At 46.5% G+C, this 25520-nt stretch overlaps 1 long non-coding RNA gene across 1 annotated transcript in view; it reads left to right on the forward strand.

Annotated features, from left to right (window-relative positions):
• The first annotated feature begins 5089 nt into the window (after positions 1–5089).
• Positions 5090–25520, forward strand: part of LOC140218372 (uncharacterized) — a 357320-nt gene continuing 336889 nt past the window's right edge. The window contains exon 1 of the long non-coding RNA XR_011894649.1: positions 5090–5156. This is a non-coding gene — a long non-coding RNA (uncharacterized lncRNA). The remainder of the gene's footprint in view (positions 5157–25520) is intronic.

The following is a 25520-nucleotide window of genomic DNA, read 5'->3' on the forward strand; positions in this document are numbered from 1 at the left end:
TGTGGAGGATTACGGTGGCTGTGGAACCGCTATAGATATCTTCCAGTATCTTTACATATGGCTCATCTACACCCTGATTCCGTAGTGCCTTCATGACTGCTGAGGTTTCGACTGAATCAAATGCTTTTTCGTAATCAATGAAGGCTATATATAAGGGTTGGTTATATTCCGCACATTTCTCTATCACCTGATTGATAGTGTGAATATGGTCTATTGTTGAGTAGCCTTTATGGAATCCTGCCTGGTCCTTTGGTTGAAAGAAGTCTAAGGTATTCCTGATTCTATTTGCGATTACCTTAGTAAATACTTTGTAGGCAACGGACAGTAAGCTGATCGGTCTATAATTTTTCAAGTCTTTGGCGTCCCCTTTCTTATGGATTAGGATTATGTTAGCGTTCTTCCAAGATTCCACCCATAGCGCCGGATAAAGCTGGCAAAGATCCTGTGGAATCGCTGAATAGTTTTCCGCGCACAACGCAAGACTTAAAGAACATAAATCTATTCGTAAGCTAAAACAGTATTGCAGACCGTTGCTATTGCAAAAATGGACAATTCTCTTCCGCCCCAGGCCTCTGCTGCATGCCGAAGTATTGTCCCGCAATCAGACTAATGTGAACTACTGTTGCGAAATTGATCAAGGTGAACACCAAGGTGAACGCAGTGTCAGTATTACAGTGAATATCGGCGAACTTAGATGGAGCGTCTGCAGACTGGCCAAATTAGAATCCTCGGGAGCGATCACAATTAACAGAGGCGCCACTGGTTGAACAAAATCATTCCGTTAGGCAGACTATTTCTTCCACACTTTTCTTATCTAAGCATATAAACGCTGAATCGTCCGCATAAGCGAGCACTCTGACTGATAAAGTGCGATAGTCAAAGCCCGCCACCATATTCGGCGAACGGACGTTTAGACACAAAAGATCTATATAAAGAGTGAAAAGTAGAGGCGAAACTGGAAAGCCTGTAGTCTCACAAGGAGCGGATTAAATAGGAGCTTATAGCGTGCCATTTACAATTCATCTAGTAGTTCCACCACTGTGGCACATCTTGATTCAGTTAAACAAAATGTCCCAATATTGAAATGATTTAGCAGCTGAAAAAGGAAATCATGACACGCTTTAGGAAATGCACTTGCCAAATCAATGTGGATAACAGCGACCTGGTGAAAGCTATCTGACACACAATCAAGGATAGAACGGACAATATGTATCTTTGTCTAGATCACGAATGACAGTTTGTGGTCTGTTAGCTAGAATTATCTCAAAAAACTTAAAGTACATTTTACATAACGATATTGGTCGATACAGACCTACCTGCCATTTAGCATCAACAGAGTCGCTTTTCGGAATAAGAACCATATGACCACAATAAAAGGTGGGCGGTAAGAAGTTAACTTCAAAAGCATCGTCGAAAACTTTGAAAATTGCCAGACATAATTTCTCTTTAAACTGCTTATAAAACTCAGCTGTCAGGCCAGCTAGACCAGGTGGTTTGTGCTCGTATATATTAATAAATGACAATACAATTTCATCTATATATATGTGTCTCTAATTATTTGTTGCACGTTGTCTTCTACAGTGGACAAGTGTCAGTGATTTTCGGAGCATCTTCTGAGAAGCTCTTGTGCATAGCGTCAACTTCAGTGGACCGCAGAAGTTTTCTATAGTAGTCCCAGAAGGCGCCACCAACTACCGTTTCTCCCCAGCGCGAATTCGAAGATGGCGGCCTGTTGTTCCGGTGGTTAATTCCCGTTTCTCCCTATAGTTTTACTTATAACTCTCGTCACATTGCCGTTTGGTACATATAATTGTCCATATGGGACAGAGGAAGCCTTCGGAGGCCACATCTGCAATTATTGTGGTCGGGCGAAGCAAAGTTCCTTTTTTGGGAACTATTTTTTGTAATATATCCACCGTAATGGACACCATGGATCACAGTAACATGAACACGCGCGTGGGAGAATTTTCGGCTCAGTGAAGTCCTCGATTTTTGCATTTTCAATTGCACTCTCTCTTTTTTCATAGCGGCAGCATATTTTCATATAATAAAGCATAGTTTATGTAAATCTCCAAAGAGCTAATAGCAATAAACAATTGAATGATTTACCGGCAGCTTCTGCCGCATCAAGACGACGGTCACCTGTGAAAACAAGTTTAATAGCCATCGACGTGCGTTATATATGAAATCAGTCATTTTTTCCCGTCCGAAATAATGCACAGTCAAAATATGTAAAGAAAAGCAGGTTGGCAAGTGCAAAACAACATTGTACTGCGAGAAATTCAATGCATCAGGAGCGTAGCCAAAAGGGGAGGGCACGCCGGGAACGTGCCCCTCTCTAACCGCATCATCTCCCTATTTCTCTGCATTAGGATACATGGCATAAAGCGACAAGTGACAGCACTCACCGGCCAAGTCCCCTCCTCCCCCATATCCTTCGTCAAATGCACTGCTCCCCCCTCCCCTCTCCCCGAAAGAACTCCCTGGCTACGCCACTGCAAGGCATACTTACGCATTACCAGCAAAAGTGACTTCTTTTCGTATTTCTTAACGCAGAGTAACGTGCACCGCACCGAAACTTTTGTATTCAAGCTTGCATGGGTTAACGTGAAGAAAGGAACCTCGGATGTTCGAGCAAAAGAAAGCTATCAGCACCTACAATCACTGAAGCGGGTGCATATGTAGTTCCCTGTGGTGGACATTCAGGTTCTCGTGAAATAAACATTTGAAAGCAGAAAAAAAGTTTCTTTGCTTTTCCTGTATGCCCTTTGATAGACACCCAAAGGTAACAACAGTGTGCATGTGTAATATTTTTTTTCGTGCAACAAAGGGCTAACATCAATTTATCTTATTCTTTTAAGACAGGTAAAAGCTGTATGAGTCGTGCAACTGCGTCGCCTATGTCCAATGGTTATCAGTAAACAAAAAGTTAAGCATAATGCTGCCCAAATGCGCTTAAAGTTTAAAATTGTATAGTTTTGTTGTGAAATAATTTCGACTCCACTTCAATTTCACTTATTTCTTTGGAAAGTACGCTTCTTATTTCATCATTCCAACTTCGTTTCCAAGGCTGCTCACGCAAGGATCTTTTCTCACGATACCGAATAAGTGCGTTAACATTCCGTGTCAAAAGCTTGCAAGTTAGTTTTGACAGAACTTATCCCCTCTGCGCATAGTCCGGGTCACTCAGACTCCAGGTGATGCAGTTTAACAAGCTCGCCCAAGTATATTTCTTTGTTGTCATTTCTGTTCAAAAGGTTGAACGAGACCATTCCTCAATAGCGAGCAGCTTTAGCTCCTGTTTAAACATCTACAATTGAGCGATAGCAAACACGATAGTCCTTGCGGGAAAATGTACAATTAAGTGCATGGTAGGCGCCATCCACAAAGGCATCACGATGCAGTAGGCTCTTGTTAAATTTAGTTACATTAAGGTAATGCCGGGCTTGGTGCACCATTATGCTGAGTTTACTGCCGCTCGCTAGTCGCGAGACATGGGAACGTGGGCGGCATGTGCACTCTAATTTTCCACTTACGAACCTTTCAACTGTCGCTTTTTCGAGCTAAGCAAAGCCGAGCGACAATTAGACTAGACGAGGACCAAGCATCAAAGGCACAGATGGGCGCTCAATACCAACTGGTTTATTCAGAGAGAGAGAAAGAGAGAGAGATAAAGAAAAAGAGAAAAAGAGTTTATTGTAAACTGAATCTTTCAGCCCTGCTATATGCAGTGCTTACTACTTCAGATGAGGTGTTTGAGATGAGAGGAAGAGGAGAATACAGGAGGAAGGTAAGAAAAACGATAAGAAAAACCACAGGAATAAATGAACAAATCGAGCCCACATGACCAAATGCGATTTATTGGGTGGAAAAAGACACATGAACACATCCATACCCGAACATATAAGAGCTTGTGCTCAGCATACCACATCTAGCAATAAATAATGCTGATCACACGTGGCTTATAAAAATCTAGTCATCAGTTTTAATATTCTATGTCCTTATAAGGAGGACTGGAGTATCAATAAATGACTGTGGCGCTTTCTGTTTAATCCTGTAATGCGAAATGTATCACATCGTCTCCGCAGACTTTGATGCCGCAAAGTGATGATTCATGCGCGGGAAACTTAACGCAAAGCTCAGTTCCTCTGCCTTCTTTTGTATGCTGGAGCAATTAAGTTTCCCACTTGCGTATAGTTCAGCAAAACAACTGATAATTAAATAATTCACTATACTGATAATCTTGTAACTCAAATAACATTTCAGTGCCTTTTTTGTATAAATGAGCTCTCCGAGGATGGAAATAAAGTTTAGCAAGTTGTGCCACTCTTTCTTCACGCGGAACTGTACTTAGGAATTACAGGGCTAATGGGAAAATTGTCAATACAACCTAGACCACAACAAGGGACGCTGCTAAAATACTGCCTTTTCGTTCATTTCCCCTTTTATTTTCCACACTTTCTTTCTTTTTCTTTTTTCTGAAGCTTGTCCAGAGGCATAAACTATTAAATGTACAAACGCGGGCCGGTTTCGGCAATATATGACAGTAGGACTCGGTGATGGGTTTTATGGAGCCGCCATGAATTTATTATTGAGGACGTTTATTATTCAGTGTGCCCTTCGTAAGCCTACGTTTCTAAGCTTTCATCGCTTAGCCCACATTTCGACGGAGGCGAAAAGCAAAAGCCCCCGTGTCGTCAAAGTAAATCTGGAGCCGTTTACTACGGCGTTTCTTATAGAGCCAGCATTATTTTCAGACGTTAAAACCCCATGATTCAATCAATTATCGCTAACTAAGAGCACCGAAACTATATTATAGCAAACGCGGCGCTCGCAGAAACAAAATGGCGCACACGGCGCGGCCTTGCCGTGCCCTTCCGTTTGTCAAGAACGGAGATCGCCACGGCGCATGCTCCGTTCCACCAGGAGGGAAGCGCGCTCCCGAGAAGGGGGAGAAAAAGCAAACAAACACGTAAGACAGGGGAACGGTGATGGGGGAAAGGGCGCGAAAGGAGGGGAGCGAGCCACGTGACCGCCGGAGCATCGTCGTCTTCGGCAGCGGCAACGGCGGCCGGCCAAAGGTGCGGCGCGAACGCGCGAGTGGCAGCGTGCGGAGGGGGATCTGCCGCGGCCGCCAGCGCCACGACGCAGCGCAGGTGAGTCGGCAGCGCCAAGCTCGCCGTCGCCTTCACCTTTTTGCAACCGGCGCGCGCGTTGGCACCGCGCCTGCCATTCAACAAGCGCCGTGCACGTCGTGTAGACGGAGCGTGGTCGTCGTCACGTTTTGGGAAGCAAGTGACGATTTCGTACCAGTGTATCGACAACGCCGACGCCCCGATACTCGAAGGCAGGCTCGCGGGCCTTGCGGAAGTCGTCACGTAAATTATGCTGCGTTTATTTCGCTTTATGTCGGCTTCAATACAATGTCTGTCGAGACGCAACTGAATATCGCTCATGCTTCGTCACGAGGGGATCTAATGCGCTCCTCGGGCAGCGGCCGTCGTGCAGCCGTCGAGCAGTCGGCGTGGCCGCCGTAATCGTGGTACCGAGCAGCGCGCACGTTAGCTTTCGCCGCACGTAACCTGACATTGATCAAGTAAAGCGCGGGACGAGGTGTTGTAAAGGCTTCTTCGGGCTACCGTTCACTAAACCTTCGAACTGTCGCGTGAACACGCGGGGAGCTTTTTGTGGATGCGGGTCGACTTTCCTGCCTGCAATGTTTAACTCCACTCGTGCGAATCCGACGAGGTTAGAGCCACGGTGAGCGCGTGTAAGTAAAACAAATACTATAGCGTAGGGTAAACAAGACGAGCGCACGAGGTGAGCACACGAGCTCACCGGCACGGCGCTAATGTTCGTGTGCTGGTATGTTGATTGGTTGCTTGGTTAAAGGGGATCATGCGAGATCAGCCTGGCAGTCTGGACCGGCATGTGGCCATTCCGCGTCATCGTTTTGTTTTCACTGCAATATATAATATTCAAAGATGGCATAGCAATAAATACGCATTGTCACGCTCAAGAAAGGCTCGATTCGGTACGGACATCACTGCGGTCGTTTAGAAATGAAACTCGTTGCAACCTGTATGCGTAGCGTTTACCTTTTTGGTTATTTTGACAAGTATGAGCTGTTTTTTGAATGAAGAAAAGAAATTCAGAACACTGAAGTTATCCTCTGTAGCGGGATGTCCTACTCTCTTTCTACTGTCGTGCGGGATAGTTCATTCCGGTCAGCATTTATTCATTTACCTTATCTGCGCGCGCGTTGACGTTAACTTGTTGCGCCGACCAATGTCGTTTAGTCTCCTCCCATCCCCTGCATGGCGTAAGGCTGTGCAAATGCATATGTCGTAATGGAAGTTGTTGAAAAATAGCGTGTATTAAAAAAAAATAAAAGCAATTAGTAACTGTCGCGTTCTGTGCCCTAGAAGCTATGCGATGCAAGCGCAGGTTCTTCCAACGCAGAGGCCCGTGAACGTGGTTCCCGTTTTAGGTGGCGCTTTTTCGCGAGACGAGATTCTATATTTAGCTGGCAATCTGAAGACGCCGCTGAGTTATGATGCTTGAGGTCCGGCGTCCATCCTTCAAGGGGGGAGCTGCTTCCGAACTCGTTATATCGCGCGAAAAGTATTTGCAGCTGCCATGATTGCGAGCTATAAGGACGTTGCTTTATGCTGCAGTAGCAATTAACGCTTCTCTCAAATACAGCGCCTTGGATGTATGGCCCTTTTAATGCGGGAAAACTTAATTTTTTTTCTATGTAAAGAAATGAACAAATAAAGAGAACTTCGCTGGCGCTGTGCACTTCAAAACGCCGAGGCGCGACTCGATGGCCCATTAGAACGCGTGTTCGAGGTATCGATTCGTAATCTGCTACGCGCGCGGCGTGGGCATCGCGAAACGGGGAAAACGGCGTCGTGATTCCATCGCCGTATATGCGAAGGAACGAGTGAAATTCACGGAGTAGATTGAGGAACATGCACGGGCGACTAATGCTACATCGATTTTTCGGAATCTCCGGCAACAAACTTTCTCGTTCTTGGGGGCCGGGCTCGCGCATGGTACATTGCCACGGTTTGTTCGCTTTGCGCACGAAGCTTTTAGGACCTTTGGTACGCGCAAGTCATGAATTCGGCACAGGGACGGGGTTAACGCGCAGTTAACACCGTGCGCTGAAAAGGAAAACTTCTGGGAAACGTAATTGTGGTTTAACCGAACGAAACCATAACGCTACGAAAGGGCGCTTTTGCGTCGAATTGAAGGTGATGACAATGTTAACGATAAAACTAACAGACATATGACGTTAAATTGCTCGTTTGTGGCAGGCCTTTTCCCCACGACAGATTAAAAGGCGTATTAACAGTGAACCGGCAGCAGGCTAAGTTTGCTGGTGAATAAGCACGCGGTACTTGTAGTCTGAACAAGTTGTTTACATATCTCAGACGAAATTAGATTTACGAAGTCTGCTTCAAACGCTTCGTCCGGAAATATTTTTTCATATCTTTTTGTCGCTTTGAAACAATGCTAATGACATTAAAGACTACAGGCCGCAGTGTTGGGGTTGCCTGTCTGCATCTGTGGGATTGCGCCACCAACTAGGAGATGACGCTACTCTAGCAGTGCATAAAAAAAAAAAGACATTGACAGAGCACAAACCTTTCAAACAACAGAGAAGCGTAGCTATGCGTGAGCCGGCAGTTTTGGTGCGTGTTACTATTCCTGTAAAACCTGAAATGTTTAACCCCGCTGGTTACACATTGTGAGAGGACCAGTGCATCCTAACAGGAAGCTGGCCTTATGGTTCTCAGTAAGCAAAATCCATTGGAATAGCAATTAATAACCATACAGTTTACACTTAGAAGTATACCATTACACTACCGATAAAATTACAAGATCTACACGTTTTCCAGTTTATATATTTTCTTAAATATTCTTCTCGCCTACTTCAGCGGAAGAAGGGCTGCACACCTGTATTTGGTCGGCAGGCAGATATTTAGCGGCCCGTGGCCAAGATTACACCTTTATGGTGTGGTGGTGCTGCAATCGGAGCATGGCTACACGATTAGAAGAACGACAAATTTGCCGCCAAACACAATGCACGTTATGAACCGTGTGCAAAGCCAAACACATTAAAAGAAAAAGTGGTGTGGAAGCGTATACGATCTCTTGTTAGGAGCAGGTAAGAAAGGCGCACGACCAACGAACGCATTCGTCAAGCTCTCAACGCCAAGACTACATTGTTAGCACAGTGTTCATAATTGAACCGAATAGGTGCTTTCCTATCAGTTTCGGTTGAATGACACCGAAGTGACTGCATTTCCGCGAGCAAAAGATGCAACGTGTTCCCCTAAACTGTGGCCCGTGTGGCTCCCAGAGGAGTTGGTATTGAACCTCGCCGGTTTTGAGCTGTGCATCCCTTTTCTAGGGCCTTTTCTTCCCTTCGACCAATTCCCTACGTAGAAGCGCGTAGGAAAATATACGCCGGGTAAGCACTCTGCTCATCAACAAGGAGCGCCCGCTCTTCCCTGAGAAGCATACGCTGAATATGGGTTCCTCCATGTATCACCGCTGAGCGCAAATAACAGAGGACCGTGTCTTCCGAGCACGGGGGAAAGAAGGAAGATGGGAGAGGCCTTGGCGTCACGTTTCTGAAAACGGAAGTGCAGTCATGTTGGTGTGCCATTTCCCTTTGCTTCTCCCATCAGCTCACCGGAGCAGACGGGCGCGAGGTTTCAACTTGCATTGGTACAAATCGCTGGAAGTATATGCTGCTGACGCGCGTCATCACAAAACCTACGAAACTGTTGTAACAGCTTTAGTGAAACAGACGCACCCCTGTTTTCTTTCTTTTTCGTGGCACGTTGAAGAAGACGACGAAGACCTGGGCCGTGATTACGTGAGCGCCTCTGTTGCTGGCTGACACCCACAGACCCAAAACACCACATTCAAATTTACGCATCACACTCCAAACTCCGCTTGTCTCGCGAATGGTGTGTGCTTCTAGAAAACTCCGGGCCGAAAAATCCTACCTAATTTTTCGGAGGGCGAGAGCAGCAACGAGGACGGCTGCTATGACAACAGCGATGTTTGGAATACCAGTGCCAGTGCTCCTTTGTGGAAAACAGCGCATGACTTCCGAAACACTCTTTTGAACACACCCGGGCTGGCCGGGGCCTATCCGAAGCTTCACTTCGTCTATGCTTCTGAGTCTCGAAACTGAAAAGGAGGAATTTCCTTCTCGATCTTGAATAAACGATAAAGCCAATTGGCTCGTTATTCTTAGGTGGAGACGAAAAGACAAGCATTCCAATTGGAACCATCTGCACTGAACTAGAACAAAATAGCTCAAGGTCACTACTCTTGCTGAAAATGCAACGCCGCTACGTTAACAATTCTCGATTTATTTTCTTATTGTTGATGCTATTTTCACGTAAACACACAATTTAGCCTTTCCGCGCCACTCATTTCCTGTTTTTTTTATTTTAAAGCACTGGAAGTTTATGGTTCCCATTTCGAAACAAAAACCCGGTTCATGGCCAATGCATAACCCATAGTAGGTATTGTTATATATTTCTTGGCTAACAACAACAACGGTCACCGACACTTAATAGTACTATACAGCAATAACAAGGGTTGTTGCCGCAATATTTAGTGCACCAACGAAGATAGGGTTTCACAAAGCGCCGGGCCTGGCTTTGCAAGTATTATGGAGGTCGGAATACCTTGCAAATTCTTGCAAAAATGGCAGTGTACACCTTTGTTTGAAGACGCACGTTTTCTTGGGAAGTATAACAATTATAACATATAGCTTAGTATGGAGAATTGTGCATTGAAGGAAGTTGATAGATGTGTGAGCGTCACATCAATCACACTGTCAAATAAATATTTGCCAGTGGCTACGGGCTACGCATATGTGCTTAGTAGTGAAGCGTGCGCGCTCTGATGCACTTTTCTGTCGCTATGTTGTCTATAATGTTTTCAATTGTAGAATCAGTTAAAGGCCGGCGTTCTATCCATTTTGTCTACTTCATCTTCCTTTCTGAGAACGCTGGAAACATTAAATAATTTCACAAGGACATCCATGTATGCTTCATATTTTCTTTTTGTTTCTAGCCGTGGCCAAGAAAATCAGTACATTGCAGCCGTAACTGCGCTTATGTTGAATGTAGGAGAACAAGTTCGTTTGCATGATTATTGAAAAACCTAAGAAAATCATTCGAAAACAACGCCCCAATATGTAATAGCGTTTAATTTCACTAATCTGACGCAAAAGACTGCGCGAATGCTGCGTAACCGCGGGAAAAAAGAAATAAGAGCACGCTACGGTTCTAATTATTCGAAAACGGCACTCGTGCAACCATAAAACTGTCGATACTAAACCATAAAGTGAACCATAAGTGTTGAACCATAAAGTGCTGATACTTAAGCATTATTGCAGCTTCATAAGATAGTCTGTTGAACCAGAAAGACCACATTGAGTCAGTAGTGAACTGCACTATTTTTAGCTCAATTGGTAAGCAGAAATGCCTGAGCGTGGGCTTTTGAATGAATAATGTTTTAGTGTTCACTTTTAACTAGAGCAATGTTCAGTGGCCTGCTCAGTAACTGAGCTTCTTGAGTGGTTAAGTGGAAGGATGCCATTTATCTTAAAAAAACCTTCTGCAAGCGCTCAGAATATAATTTTAGCAGTTACTTTTAGTTAGAACGATTTCGTGCACCATGGTAAGGGTGGTGTTCAATGTTCAAAGTCCACAGAAGTGCGTCGGAGGGCGCTTTAAAGCTTTCGATCTGTTAAACAACAACAACAACAACAACAACAACAACAACTTGAGCTGTAGTCTCTTGAGAGAAACAATGACCTACAACTGGCATTCATTATTTGGATGTCGTAACTGAATACAGTCACATTCACCAAGCAGTTATGCGGACCCAGTTCATGAACGAGGAATTTAGGCTCATGTTTATAATAAAGCTCAGTTTCGCACTGGACAGTGCTTTCGGTGCGCTTGCGTGGTGATATAGTGCTTTTCTGTGACGTGCTCGATTGTACACAATAATTTATGTTATTATTTTTTTGCTTTTTTATTGTTGCTTCAGTAACAAATTTTGTGATCTTGGCATAGCCGGCTCTAACGTAGCTTACCTTTCGACATTTCTACATCTCGAATAAAAAGAAAATACGACAGAACAGCTGGTAATAAAAAAAAAATGCTATACAATCCTGACGCATGGCCATCAAAGGCTCTGACTAGTCAACAGCAAAGAACACTCACTCACGAAACGTTTTGTAAATTTGTCTCCTGGATTATAATGGGGCTAATGTGCACTTTGCAGATACTCTAAAATTACAAACAACGACTTAACTATATCCTAAAGAACGAAAAGTAAATACAAATAATCAAGTCTGTCGGTGTTCGCCCATGGCAAATTGAGTTCTTCAGAGACCCGGGATATGTAAAATATTTCACGAAAAGGAAGAATTGTCATCCTCCCGAATGTATGCCGCAGCTCCAAAGGAAACACTTTGATTTGATATGCACTAACTTTCCTTAAGATAAACCGTCATGAGTTTCCTTTGTAGTTTTGTGCTACATTAGGGTGGATGACAATTTTTTCCTTTCATATTCATCTATGATGTTGAAGCTTGCCGGTTAACAGAGTAAGTGGAATTTTGCGTTGTGTGGAACAAGCTAAGCTATGAAGAGGATAGGGCGATAGGTGTACCCTTAAGAAACAAAAATACAGAAAGTGTTAGGTGTCTAACTAGCGGGCATATGACACTCTAGTTAAGGTTAAGTGCAAACAGTGGGGTTTGGTAGGTCGCGTATTATTTGGGATGAACAACCAGTGGTTTATTATAGCACTCGAATGAAAAGTGGAGTAAGGGCTTTCAGATAATTAGATGGAGTGATAAGGTTAGGGAATTCGCTGGTATAGCTTGGGGGGGTTAGGTTGAGCGTGATCGAGTAACTAGAGCTCGCTGGGGAGGAAAGGCCTTTGCCGCGATGTTCACTTAAAATAGTCCTTGATATACATTTATCTGATTGGCGCAACGTGAGCCAGGTAAAACAGAAAAAGAACAGAGACTGGCAAGTCCCAATTAGCAACTGTTTAAAAATGGTTCTAGACTCATAACGATGAAGAATGACGCTTATGTGCACTAAACACCCCTGTAAAAAGGTGAACGTGATATCATTATGATAGCTGTTCTTAATTAAAGAATATTTCTGAAAAAGGCAACGCACTATATATATATATATATATATATATATATATATACAATGGTGAGAAGCAAGAGAGGTGCCGTGGCTGAGACGCCATATTTTTATCGTAAAGCGCGCGCACTTCTTCATCGTCCACTTCGCCAGCCCTCGCGTCCTTCAATCGCCACACGTTCCCCCTTTCGAGAAAGGCTCACTTCGGAAGGTGCAAAATAACGCCGCAATTTGCTGACATGGACAATGTCGCTGTCTCCACCTACAGGCATCACTGAGCGGTTGATCTTATAGGTGACTGGCGGCATCTTGCACAGAATCTTGTAAGGACCTTCCATGAAATTGGCGTTGTCCGGATACCATGGTGACTCGTAAAGTAGTGAGTCACTGACCCACCGGACTCAGATGTTCCCCGACCAAATCTGAGCTTCTCCTTTATAGGAAAGAAAAAGGCCGCAGACCCAAGGGCTGGAAACCGGTCTCGGAAAGTGACATTCACCTGTTCACTCGGAGCGGTGACCCGATACCCAGGGTCGACACCATCAGAGTCCTGGGTATGTTCATAGAATCACGCGGCGGCAACGGCACTGCGTTACGCAAGATAATTGCGAAAACCGACAATGCTTTTCGCCTCGTCCGAAGGGTCACGAACAGACATCGTGGCCTCAAGGAGGACTACCTGCTTCGGCTCATCAGCGCCTTTGTGCTGTGTCACTTCACCTACACGGTGGCCATGCACAACTGGCTCAGAGCAGAGCGGGAAAAGCTTAATGCCCTCATTAGAAAATTCTTCAAGAGAGCCCTCGGGCTGCCCGTCAGAACGCATACAGAGGACCTCCTTCGGCTCGGCATACACAACACCATGGAGGAGATGGCCGAGGCTCAGGAACGGGCCCAGCTAACTCGGCTGTCCACCACGCCGGCCGGCAGGCGTATCCTCGAGGAGATCGGACTCGCACCAACCAAGCACTTGGCTGAAGACACCCAAATCCCCAGAGAAATAGGGGAGAAGATCGTGGTCGCCCCTTTGCCCCGCAACGTTCATCCCGTTCACAACGCAGGTCGTCGCAAGGCAAGAGCATTTAATATACTAAAGCAAATAAACAAAGACAAAATGGCAGCAAGCTTCGTGGACGCAGCTGCATACCGAGACGGCAAGGCTTTTGCGGTTTCCGTCATTGACACGCTGGGCAAAGTCATCAACTGTGCTTCCGTCCGGACGACGAACCCAGAGGTGGCCGAGCAAGTGGCCATTGCACTCGCCATGCAAGACGGTCGGAGAGACAGGGTGTATAGCGATTCGAAAGCCGCCATCAGGGCATTCCAGAAAGGCCGGGTAGCCCGGCAGGTAGTTCAAATTCTGAAAGGCGCCAAACAGGGCAACACCTCCATGCACTCGATCCTTTGGTTCCCTGCACACGTCGGGGCGATTGAGGGGTGTTCCTCTGAACCTCAACGAGTCTGCCCACGAGGCTGCGCGTGGCTTTACCGACCGCGCTGCCCTCGGATCGGGCGACTCTCTCCCCCGACACAGAGACGCTCCTCTCACACACAACGAAATCCCGAAATTCTTTTACTTAGAGAGAAGGGTTTTCCCCCCGCCTCACTCCAAGCTAAGCAGGCCGCAGGCGGTCACACTAAGACTTCTGCAAACGAACTCGTATCCAAATTCGGCGTCCCTTAATAGCATATATCCAGAGATTTATCCAAATTGTTCTTGCGTGGCCTGTGGTGAGGTAGCTACGTTGCCTCATATGCTCTGGGAGTGCGGGTCGCTGGGCCCGAAGTTCACCAAGGAAGAGTGGGACGCGCTCCTGCGAAGTCCTGTCTTTGAGGATCAAATCCTGGCCGTCCAGCGCGCCCGCGATCGGGCCGGCAGACTAGATCTGTCAGTCCCGTCGTGGGATTAGCCGGGTGCGCATTTTATCGCGCTTTGCTGGACCAAATAAAAGTTTATTCACTCACTCACTCACTGACTTGAAGGTCAAGAGGGAGAAACTTCCTGTCATATATTACTTTGTTCTTATTGTGGTAGGCGAGCGAATTCTTAACCGCAGCTTTCCTTACTTCCTCAACAGTTTCATCTCGTTGCTTCAATATGGCTGGATAAGGTGGAATTACATACATCAGGTACGAAGGTGTGTTACCAGTAACTTCGTGAGGTGTTCTGTTGTATTCGTTGATGACATCGGATAGCAGCTTAGTCCAATACTTCTGTGGTTCATCGTTAACCTTGGATTTAAGTCTGGCGACTATTGTTAGTCTTGTCCGCCCGGTAATTCATACCATTGCATTGCGGATGATGAGACGACGAGAAGAATTAATGTGCATATTCGGTTATGCTTTAGGAAGTGCCTAAATTTCGTTGTTGTGAATCTTGTTCCACAATCTGAAAGGAACTACCGCGGTTTGCCGCCAGCAAAAATGCTTTTTAAGCATGAAAGGCAGGCGTCGCTGTGTTCATTTTCGTGAGCGAGCACCCATACATAGCGAGTGGGATGGTCAATGACCAAGTGGATGTATAGTTTTGCGAGCCGTATCCAGAAAATCCTCCAATGGAGTTCATTGCAAGGAGATCAAAAGGTTTTTCAGTTGGAGGTGGGGACTCAAGGGATCCGCACTTCTTTGCTTTGGTCTTCTTGCATTTCTCGCATGTGTCACAATGTCGAATGTAGTTGGTGACATCGGTTATTATATTTGGCTATTAGTATTGTGGAGACAGGAGTGACGACGTCTTCTTCCCGCCAACGTGCCCAAGATCTTGATGAGCGTTCCTAAGAATGGTTGAGTGCAGTTTATAAGGCACGTATATCTTTCTTGGGCCTTGCTTTTTGACGATGACTATGCCGTTTTCTAACAAGTACGTTCGTTTGGGGCACTCATTGTTACATATCGGTGGGTGAGAGAAGCTGCACTAAAGGAGCTCTGGAAAATGCGTCAGCTTGAACATTGCTTATGCCTTTCTGATATTTACTGTTCATCTCATACATTGACAACTTTAACGACCACAGAAAGTGCCGACCTTGAAGATTTTAGACATTCTTCAGCCACTGTAGCGGAGAATGATCCGTTATAACTGCTAACAGCTTCCCCTGAAGATAACAATGCGACTTATGAGTCGCATCTACGATGGCAAGACATTTTCTCTCTGTGATGGCATCGTTAACTTCATGCTTGAGTAGTTTACGGAGAAGAATAGGTAACCGGATGTTGCCTTTGTCATCTGGCTGCTTCGGCTTGGCACCAATCTCTTCACCAGATGCATCGCAGTATACAGTGCATGGTCTTGAAGCGTTGTATACGCGAAGCACTGGTCCTTCAGTTATGCGTTTCTTGAGTTCCAAAAAGGCTCGTTCGCATACTTCCGCTCCACGTCCACTTAGTGTCTTTGTGGAGCAAGTTTGTGAGAGGAAAAGCGATACCGCTGAAATGAGAGATGTATTGAGGGTAAGTGTTTACAGTGCCGAAACAACGCTGGAGGTCTGTCTTTCGTTTGGGGTTAGAAAAAATTGAGTATCGGAACAAAGTTGCCTTGCTTAGGTGCCACAGTTCCTTGAGAACTTTTGTGACCCAAATACTCGACGCTGGACTTTTTTGTTTCACTTGTTGAGTTTCAGTTTTACATTCTCGCCCTTAAAAGCTTTCAGTAATCCCTCGAAAAAACCCACTGTCACTGTCACAGCCGCTTGTCCAAGCCCGTCTCTTTCAAAAACCAAAGTAGTCCCTTCGTCGCCTTCAGCTGCGATGTCTTCTGTCGGCGATATGTGAAAATAGTTGCAACTGACAATGGTCTATTGTCAAGGTGTGCTAGAACGGACACCAGGGACTGTAAGAAAACCTTGCATTTACTAGGTGGTGAAGGACATCGTCAATCTATGCAATTGGCTGATAGTCGGGCACCGTTACGGAGTTCAACTTGCGCCAGTCAATACAGTGATGAGTGCGTCCGTCACCTTTCTTTTTCGCTAGAATGACCAGTGCGTCGTAGGGGGACAATGATGGCCTCACAACACCTTCCTTAACAAGGATGTCAACTTGTTTTTCTATTTGTGCCTTGTCTGCTTCCTAAAATCTGTATGGTGCTCGTTGAATCGGAACTGCATTGGTTAGTGCGATCCTACGTTGCTCAGTAAAGATGCATCCAATATCCGTCTGGTATTTCGAGAACATATCTTCATATTTATTTAAAATGCATTCGAGCATAGCTTCTTGCGTTCTGCTAAGTCCCCTTTCTTCAGGCTTTGACCGGAGAGGCTTTAGTTCTTTCCTCATGGCTCTGACCACGTGCGTTCAAAATGTCGCGGGCTTGTGTAACTGTCTTGCTTTCCAAGTTTACAGAAACATTGAAGTACGAGGCGCTGTCTCGGCCAGAATCAACTGTGTTCTCATGCCTTGCAGCACGTGTACATCTACTTTCGTTGTGATGTTTCCAATTTGCAACCGATTAATTGTGCGACCCAAAGTTCGAATGCTTGATGTAACTTGCTGAACTGTGATGCTAGGGTATCTGTCAACTGAGTCGGAGCTGTCTGTACACAGTCTCACCGATAAAAGTAATCGTTGCTTCTGTATCGACAGTTGAAGTGCTTGGTTTTCAGTCGATGACAGCTTTAGAGCGTATTAGTGAAATTCTGGGTGGCTCTTTACGTTCCCCTTTGCAGACGCAAAAGCCGACACATTACCTCGGCGTGGACATTCATTGTGCCAATCAAAGTGTCGGGGAAAACCACCAGCTGAGCAGTATCCACATTCGTTTCGTGAAACATGCGGGCTAGATATCAAAGTAGAGCTTTGCAGTCTGCTGAAGAGAAGTGGAGCAAAGGAACGTGTTCTCACCTGTTTCATGGCTGTCTCGACTTTTTGGGCAACGGCGAGCCACTCTGACGGTGAGGTGAAAGAAAGTCCTGCTAGCGCTAGTTCCACGTCAGGAGGAACACCGTCAGTCAACCCAGAGATGATGTGACGCTATAGTACTTAAGGTCGGCCAAGGCACCGAGTCGTCTTTTCTCGTCGTAGCAGCACTCCTTGATGGTCTGTCCTCCATTCGGCCGGCAGTGGACGAAAAGCCGGAAAGCCTCTCCCACTGGTCGTTCGGAAAGCGGTCCCGCAAGCAGCGCTTGCGGGACCGCTTTCCGACAACAACAACATGGCCACAACACGGTCAACATGGCCACAATTAGTACATGACCGGGGCAGTTGGAGAAGTATGGGAGATGCCTTTGCCCTGCAGTGGGCGTAACCAGGCTGATGATGATGATGAAGAAGCAGCGCTTGATGTCTTCACATGATTCGCTGTTGCCGAATATCCCTGTCAGGTGCCACTTGAACGCTTCCCCTTCGATGTACTCGTTCAAGCGACTGACCCGATCGCGCGGCGTTCACGATGCTTCAGCCGCCTTCATCTCAAAAAGACGGAGCGCATTGTCGACGGTGACGTTTCTGGCGTTCCTTTGTACTTCGGAGTGTATAGTGGAGGCTTCGGGGTAGCCGTGGCAGGTTGAGGAGGTTTATACTGTCGACATGTATGACGTCAGAAGCAAGACATGTACCGTTCTTGTTCTTGTACTCTAGTGAGATTGTGCAACCTACCCTGGGGGATTGGCGATGAATCGGACGGTGAATAAACTGTCATAATTTTTTCAAAATAATTTACGGTGAAATGAAATAAGTATCTTGCTAATGAGATTTAAAGTGTCTCCTGTTACAGATATGAATAATCAATTATCAAAGCATTAAATAAAAAAGAAATATGCGAGCAGAAGAAGAATTAAGAAAAATTCTAGCATGCAATTCCTTTTGTCTCTCGCAGAAATACGCAGAGGGCTTCACAAACATTACAGTGGCTGTAACCTAGCACGGCAACCCCAAAAGAAAGAATTACAGGAAGATTCAGATTCAAGCCAAGCTTTTGGAAGGGTTCTTCTAAAAATCTTTTCTGTTGAACAATAAAACGTTGGCATGTCAAAAAGAAGTGTTACAGAGGCTGAGACGCCACACTCTTATTTTAAAGCACGCGCCCTTCTTCGTCGTCCGCTTCTCCAGCTATGGCGTCCTTCAATCGTCACATATATAGAAAGATAAGCGAGATGCGATAGGCTGAGGGCTTAACCGGCATATAGATATCCAGTTCGTTTCCCTGCACTGGGAAAGAGCAACGGGAGAAAGAAAGACAAAGAAGAAAAGCACACACAAAGAAAGAAAGGGAAATAAAGAACAAAAACTATCACTAACACAATTAGACTCCATCTTTCTTATATAAAACTCCTCCATAAGTTCCCTTGCCGTTTGGTCTCTGCTTTTGGCGAGAATTTCAAAATGCATAGAAAACCTGAACACCAACCCGCCCAAGAGCAAGAGACCCGTGAGAACAAAAAGAAAAAGTTTTTACGTTAGAACTGTACGTAGGAACAGATGCCAGCACATCGTGCTGTCGGACACGCTATTAGTGAAAGTTGCTGGCCAAAGAACAAAATGCTTTAGGAATTACAAGTAAGTTCAATTATATATGATGGCGATGACTATGAGTTACGCTAACATTATGGGTACGATACCCGGTCCAGTACTCGGGTTAGCCATTTGGCCATGTCAGAGTTAGCTTTAGTGAAGTAGTTGCAATGTTGTACGAGAATCTTTATGAGCTACAGAAATGTTGGCACTCACCTGAGATTTACCGCTATGTCGCCTGAAACTCGCGTGATTCACGTCTTTTCACTTCCGCGAACTCCCCAAAGTACGAATTTCTCACCTTAGAGAAATTTAGATGACATAGTCCACTCCGAGCTTGAGGTGTGCGAAATATCAGCCCATTGAAATCCCCGAAGCCGTTGAATGACAAGCGTTCTCAGAGCAAATCGCATGTGTGTGTTTGTTCCGTAGTTTAAGAAGAAAGATTAGTACGGCTTAATAGTTTCGTAGAGTAATGGTGGAACGAAAAAGCTAAGTAAAGAAAAAAAAAATGTCTCGACCAATATTATGCACGAATGGGCAACCGACACCTAGGTTTCCACGTACACACTAGATAATCTTTATAGCTTGAGCTGTGAGTGAGGCAGAGCACAGCGCCTGATGCGTTTTTTCGAACCTGTCGAATCGTTGAGGTATCATAGGCACCTGGACCAAGAAAACTGAAACACATATGTAAGAGAAACAAAGTTACCCGCCTGCGAAATTTTATGACAAGAACTTGCGTGCTTCCCATATACGTCAAAGCAATCACTTACTACACCGTTTTCTTTATTAAAGTTCCGTGTTATTCTTACAAACTTAATGAAACGTTTTAATGCAAACTGGAGGGGCGAAATTAAGCAGACCTAAGAACGCGGTAGCTTCTTAAAATATGAAGGACTTGGGCCGCAAATGTTTACAAGCCTCGTCTCTCTCTCTCTCTCTTTTTTTATCTCGGTCGTTGTTCCATCAAGCGTGACACTACAGCGTACGCTTACGCTTTCTCGAAGGACGACTCATTAAAGCTCGAGCGAAGAGAAAGGGTGCGCGAAAAATGAAGACGCGATTAATCATGCACGCTTACTTCGAGCATGTAATGAGCGGGACTGTAGAGCAAGCGAGCCTGCGAGATGACGGCTTCGGCGTGTAGGAACGTCGCTGGGGAATATCTGGCTGCATTTTTCATTTTGCTTCTTGCGACCCTTCCTGCGCTTCCTGTTTTCTTCCTCTTTCTTTTTGTATTTTTCGTGTTGCTTCAGAGTAATGCGTGCTCGGGCAACAGCATGGAATTGCGCTTATGTTCTCGGGCTGATCAAATCGTGCGCGACGTGGATGCGCCAGTTGAGACGGTTTACGTTGGACCGGTCAGTACAAATTAATGTTGCACAAATTTATATTCTCTGGCGCGCCTCAAGTTCTTACTCAAGTCCTTTCGTATTTCTTCCGAGTCCTGTCCTTCGACTTTTGTTTTTATTTTTGCACTGCATGATGTCGCGCGGCTACATTCCATCTGTGTAGCACGAAAAAGTCGCTTTTGTCTGTTGCATTTGAGCTGATGAAATTCAATCTTTCTTTTGAAGGAAGGACGAGGAGGAGGAGAAGGCGCATGATGACACTGCACGCTTTTTAGCTGTTAGAGAAAGGTTTTGCCTGAAATACAAAATATGATTCTTTTCAAAAGGGACACCGCGAAACTTTTTTGCACAGTGTAATAAGATGATGGTGGTCTGTACGCAATGCTGCAGTGAACAGGGGGGCTAAATTTTGTTACGCTGCATGTAGCAGCGAGTCCGAAATTTCGCATAACATTTTGAATATCTCCCCTATGGGGTTAGATGCCCACCTCTCTCTTTTGCCGCCGTGAATTACGTCACAGAAAGAGTGACGGTTCATAGACGCCAGCCATTGGACGATTGCTCACCAAGCATAAGTGACTACCGAGTGAAAGCTCGCGCACGCATGCACACCTCTTCACTCTTATAGCAGATGGAGAAGCAGCAGTTAACGCACCCCGACCGTCTTTTAACGGCTGCTCAGTCGCACCAGGCCACCTTTGACAGACGTTAACATTGAAGTGGGTTTCACACGACGGACAGCACGGACAGCACGTCATCAGAACGTGCTGCTCTCGCCGAGTACGGCCTTCTCAGCTCGCAGGTTGGGTGGAAAATACTGACTGGTGTTTCCGGTATTTCACGTAGTTTCTGTCCGTCCGTTTGGAGATCGTCTGTCTAGCCTACTCAGAGTCAAGCCCGTCAACAGGCGCTGAAATGGTCTGGCTCGCTAGTTTAGCTATCGGAATCTAATTTGCGTTCGGAAAGGCGAGTGTTTACTTTGTTGATTTGTTGGCGACAGATAAAGGTGCGATACTCGGAGCGAGGTGCAAAGAAATAACTCTCTCGTGTCCAATTATTCGGGAAGGCGCGTAAGCATTGGAGTCGAAAAGCACGCGAACCGGTGCGGATCCCATGAGCGCGCTCGGGTAGTGTGAATGTCGGCTTGCCCGGAGACGCCCGCGTCAAGTGACCTAGTGAGTTGCTGTCCCGCGGAGGAGGCCTGATTGAGTCCCCGCGCGTGAATCCAGCTTAAATGTTACTATAAGTCCACCGCGAATAGAAAAATATCCAAGGACACTTAAGCGTTTCTTACAAGTTGTGAATGCGAGAGCATTCATGTACAATTGAACGCCGCTGAGCGGCCCTTCAAGTTGTGAACCTTTCGCGGCCAAGATTGCGCGCAGCGGCTGCGTATCAGCGATCTGCGATGGGAACATAGTGGTCGAGTGCTGATAGCTTAGTGCGTGCTGTGTTGTCGCCGCCTAGATCACGTTGAAGCGAGAGGCAACACGAAGTCAATTTCGCTCGCTGCTGCTGCCGCGCTTCCTCGCACCAGCGTTTCTGACGGCGAGTTTCCGCGGTCATCGAGTGAGATGCGTTCATGTTTGCTTGTGCGCGCGCGACACCACGCTCGTTAATTTAGTTAGTAATTAAGCGAATGTTTACAAGTTTATACGGTCACTAAACAAGCTATTTTTACTTCGTATAGCTGTATAATAACTTCCTATCCCAATCGATGCTTCACCTTTGGCGCGAAACTGCGACCTTTATACGTACAGATGTTATCAATAGTTACACTTTAAAATTTTATTAGAGAGTATATCCATCGAAAAGCATCGGACTCACTGTTCTTGGGTTTGAAGACGTGCTACAGGGTACCGCTAAAAAACGTGCCCAGAACATGCCTGCTGGAGAAGCCCCACCTCAGGCTTTGCATCGCCGCGGTACCGCGTTTTGCTTTGCCACGGTCTCAAAATAGAAAAATTGCGCAGCAGATGTTGGTTGACTTGATTTTGTTTTGTTCTCTTGTCAAGAACTGACTGCTTTTCGTATGGACGACGGAGAAAAGAAATCAGATACTAAAAGAAAGGCCGAGGTCAATATACGTTTCCTTCTAAACACCATGCCAACGCACAGCACACTCACGGCATCGCTTCTGGGATCGCTGTCGTCGTCGGGAAAACAACACGGTCGTCTAATCATAGTCTGATTAGGTTAGCACGCACCCACTGCGCCGCGGACGTCGCGATGGCATGGAACGTCTCCCTCTGCACGGGACAGAATCGACCGCCGCTAAAGCTCGTCATTCGGTGCGCGATGTTAGTTTGTGCAGCTACATACTCGTTTGCATGTGCGTGAGGAGAGGGGGGGGAGGGTGAGGGTGCTTACATTTGTGCACTCGCTCCACACTTATCCCCAACAGGAGGCGAGCGCTCGGAAAGTGTAGATTTGTGTGCGTATGTGTGTGTGTGTGTGTGAGTGTGTGTGATACAGTGAGAAGGAGAGAATGCAGAGCCACTAACGAAGCGTGCCCACTGCTAGCCGGCCGACTTCGGAAGGAGCAAACTAAATTATATCCTCCGTGTCGGGCAGCGACAAAGCAACGCCGTCAAAGTGTCAACGACTGGGGCGATTTTGCGGCGCGCTGCTTTCATTAGCGACCGTGCAAGCCACCGGCGCGTGGAGAATTCACTGTCGCCCCCCACGCGACCCGGACACATATAGGCAGCGCGACGTAGAGTTGGAGCACCGGCGTCGAGTTCAACGCAGTTATCGTCTATTTCACTTTGTTTCTTGTTTCTCTTCTCATTCCTTTCTTCTTTCGTGTTTTATTGAAGTATGGCTGGTCTTCTTACCGGAAGCTGCCCCATTCCGTGGTGCGGTTTCCTAGGTCGCGGTAATTAGATCACGAACGAATCGCTTTTGGGGTGCCGTCGGTATAACAACCGGCGCGCCATCTTGTCCTCGCTTTGCGCGATTTTCTCGCACGATGCAATGCTGTGAAGGGCAGAAGCTTTACTCTCAGTCGACAACGCACGTTGTATGTTTTTGTCTTTTTTTTCTTTTATTTGTTTCATTTTCCTTTGTTAAACGCCGCAGGTACATCTTCTGGATGTTTGGGAACTTCTCAGAAAAAAGTAGTCTTCGAAGGGCAGGCAGCTTGTCTGAACTTTATGAAAATGAGTGGAATGAGAAACATAGCACGAGGCCGTGAGGTGAGATGCAGGGGGAGAGATAGAGATAGAGAGGAGAGCACGTAATTGAGCACGTGCTTCATTCTCCTCTTTTCGTTAGCATCTCTCTGCGGCGCCGTTCCTCGCGCATCTGTGCACAACCAAGCACGACAGACAAAAAAAAAAAGAAGAAATGAAGGAAAGGGAATGAATACAATTAACGTGTTTTCCTTTCTAGTCGAACACTCGGCGCCCTGTTTGTTACGGCTTCGCTTGAAACCGTATGTGTCCCGCGTCTCCCATCCACGAGTAATAAAGTGCCCTCGAATGTGGATCGCTCAGGAGGATTGAAGGGAAGCGGGGAAAGGAGGTGAGGACGGTAACCCGCACCCGCTAGCTGCCAGTATGCGGGACTTCTGTCGAAGCCCAAACTTTGTCCTCGTTGTTTCTCGTAAGCGCACACAGCCCCGGCAGTAAACGCGTTTGATTGCATTCGCCAAGCGCACGCGCCAAGGCCGACCTCCGCGGTCTGCCTGCCAAAGCCACCAGCGCAAGAAGCAGAAGCAACAGCAGTAGCAGCGGCAGTCGCTACTGGATTGCGCCGCCGCAAATGCGAGAGGAAGACGCCGGCGGTCGGATCGCAATCCAATCAGAGGAAATAGCGCTTACTCATCGACCGGAGTGAATGAAGGCGTGCAGCGCACTCGGCGGCGCTCTACAAATGCCTCGAAAGGGAGGCGCCACTGTATTGTCTGAGACAAGTCGGCGCGCACTTTGCGTGTAGTGTAAGGCGAGGCACGGGAATTGTTAATTGGAACTAGGCACGCCGGCGTGACGGGGTCGTCTCTAGCTGCCTAAGAAACTGGCCGTGCGGTATGTCTTACTCGTTCTTTCTACGATCTAATGCCTGTGCGAAAATGAATAGTGTGGGATTTCCTCCTCCCCCCTCACTTCCTCGCTCATTTTCTCTCTCTCTCTCTTATTATTATTATTATTATTATTTTTTTTTACGACGCCTGGCAGCAGGTCTGGGGGGAGATAATTCCAGAGTGAGCTATTTGCGCTGACGATCATAAAGCGTCTGCAATGCACACGCAGTGAGCGCAGGTCGATGGAGGACGATCCCGAACGTGGTCGTTGGGGGGCAGTTGCTTTATGGGGATGATCTGACGTAACGGCGCGTGGACGCAACTTGGAAGGACGTGTCGAGACCAGTCGGCGAGTGGCACAATAACGCGCGGTTTATCGACACTTTGTGGCGGAGTCTGTCCTTGAAATGGAGCTATTTAGCCCTGGATGCCGCCCTTGCAACGCCCTCAAGATTGCTCCTGCAGACTCTCTTTGCATGCGGATGTTCGCGCGCAATCTGCCGCAGCGCCCACTCTCGTGGCATCACGTCGAGATGCCGTTCGTTAGCTGTCCCCCCACGGTCGTAAACGTTCCCCCACTTGACGTTCGATATCGTCTACAGAAATGAAGAAGGCGTGCGCTGCCAGTCAGCTGGAGTGATTGCCGCTTTCGCCCAATTTTGGGGTTCGCTTTCTTATCATCCATCTCCCACGGACAGCCAATCCAGAGGATAACGCATACCCTGGACGCGGAGGAATTCTATCACAGACAAAGCGCGAAAAGGAGAAAAGAATTGGAATAAAATCGTTGCGTCATGCCAGCCATTCTTAAATGATTTTTTATTTTTATTTTCCTGGACAATAGGTAGACGACGAGGAAAAAAGCCGAACCTCACGGACGCTAAATAATTCACGTAATATCTGACAGGTTAACCTAATTTGAGCAAGAACACTTTTCGAAAACACTGCATAAATGAGGCAGGAATTACGGCACTGTGTACACGGCCAACATTACTCGCACAAGCTTCGCTTACGCCTTGCGTTGCGATCGCCTTTGCCTCCTCCTCGTATTTTTAGGGCCGCTGCTTGTCAAACGTGAACTCGACGCGAGCGGGTCGAGACAAAATTCGAGCTGACCCAGCCCGACGCGACCACGTTTGCGCGCATCTTGCTAAGCGATCCGGGCGAGCCAACCCGCGCCTTTTCTGTAGGGTTGACAGAACGTGCCTCGACTGTCGCTCTGCCTTATACCCGATAACCAGACGACTGGTATTTGGCCGGACAGACCGACTCGATCCGACGCTATTGGGTTCATGTAAAAGTAGCATAAGAAAGCTAAGTGTATTCAAAGAAAATTATAGCAAGCGCCGTAATTAACCACAAGAGAATCATAAAAAAAGAAACTAGGAGGAAGGAGGAGGAGGAGAAACATTTATTTAAAAAAAAAAAGAAAGGACAAGCAGGTGTTTTTCTGCTTGTGCGGGAGGCGCCCTTAGTCCAGGGCTC

Source organism: Dermacentor andersoni, chromosome 5 (genome assembly GCF_023375885.2).
Source record: "Dermacentor andersoni chromosome 5, qqDerAnde1_hic_scaffold, whole genome shotgun sequence".
Classification (NCBI taxonomy): domain Eukaryota; kingdom Metazoa; phylum Arthropoda; class Arachnida; order Ixodida; family Ixodidae; genus Dermacentor; species Dermacentor andersoni.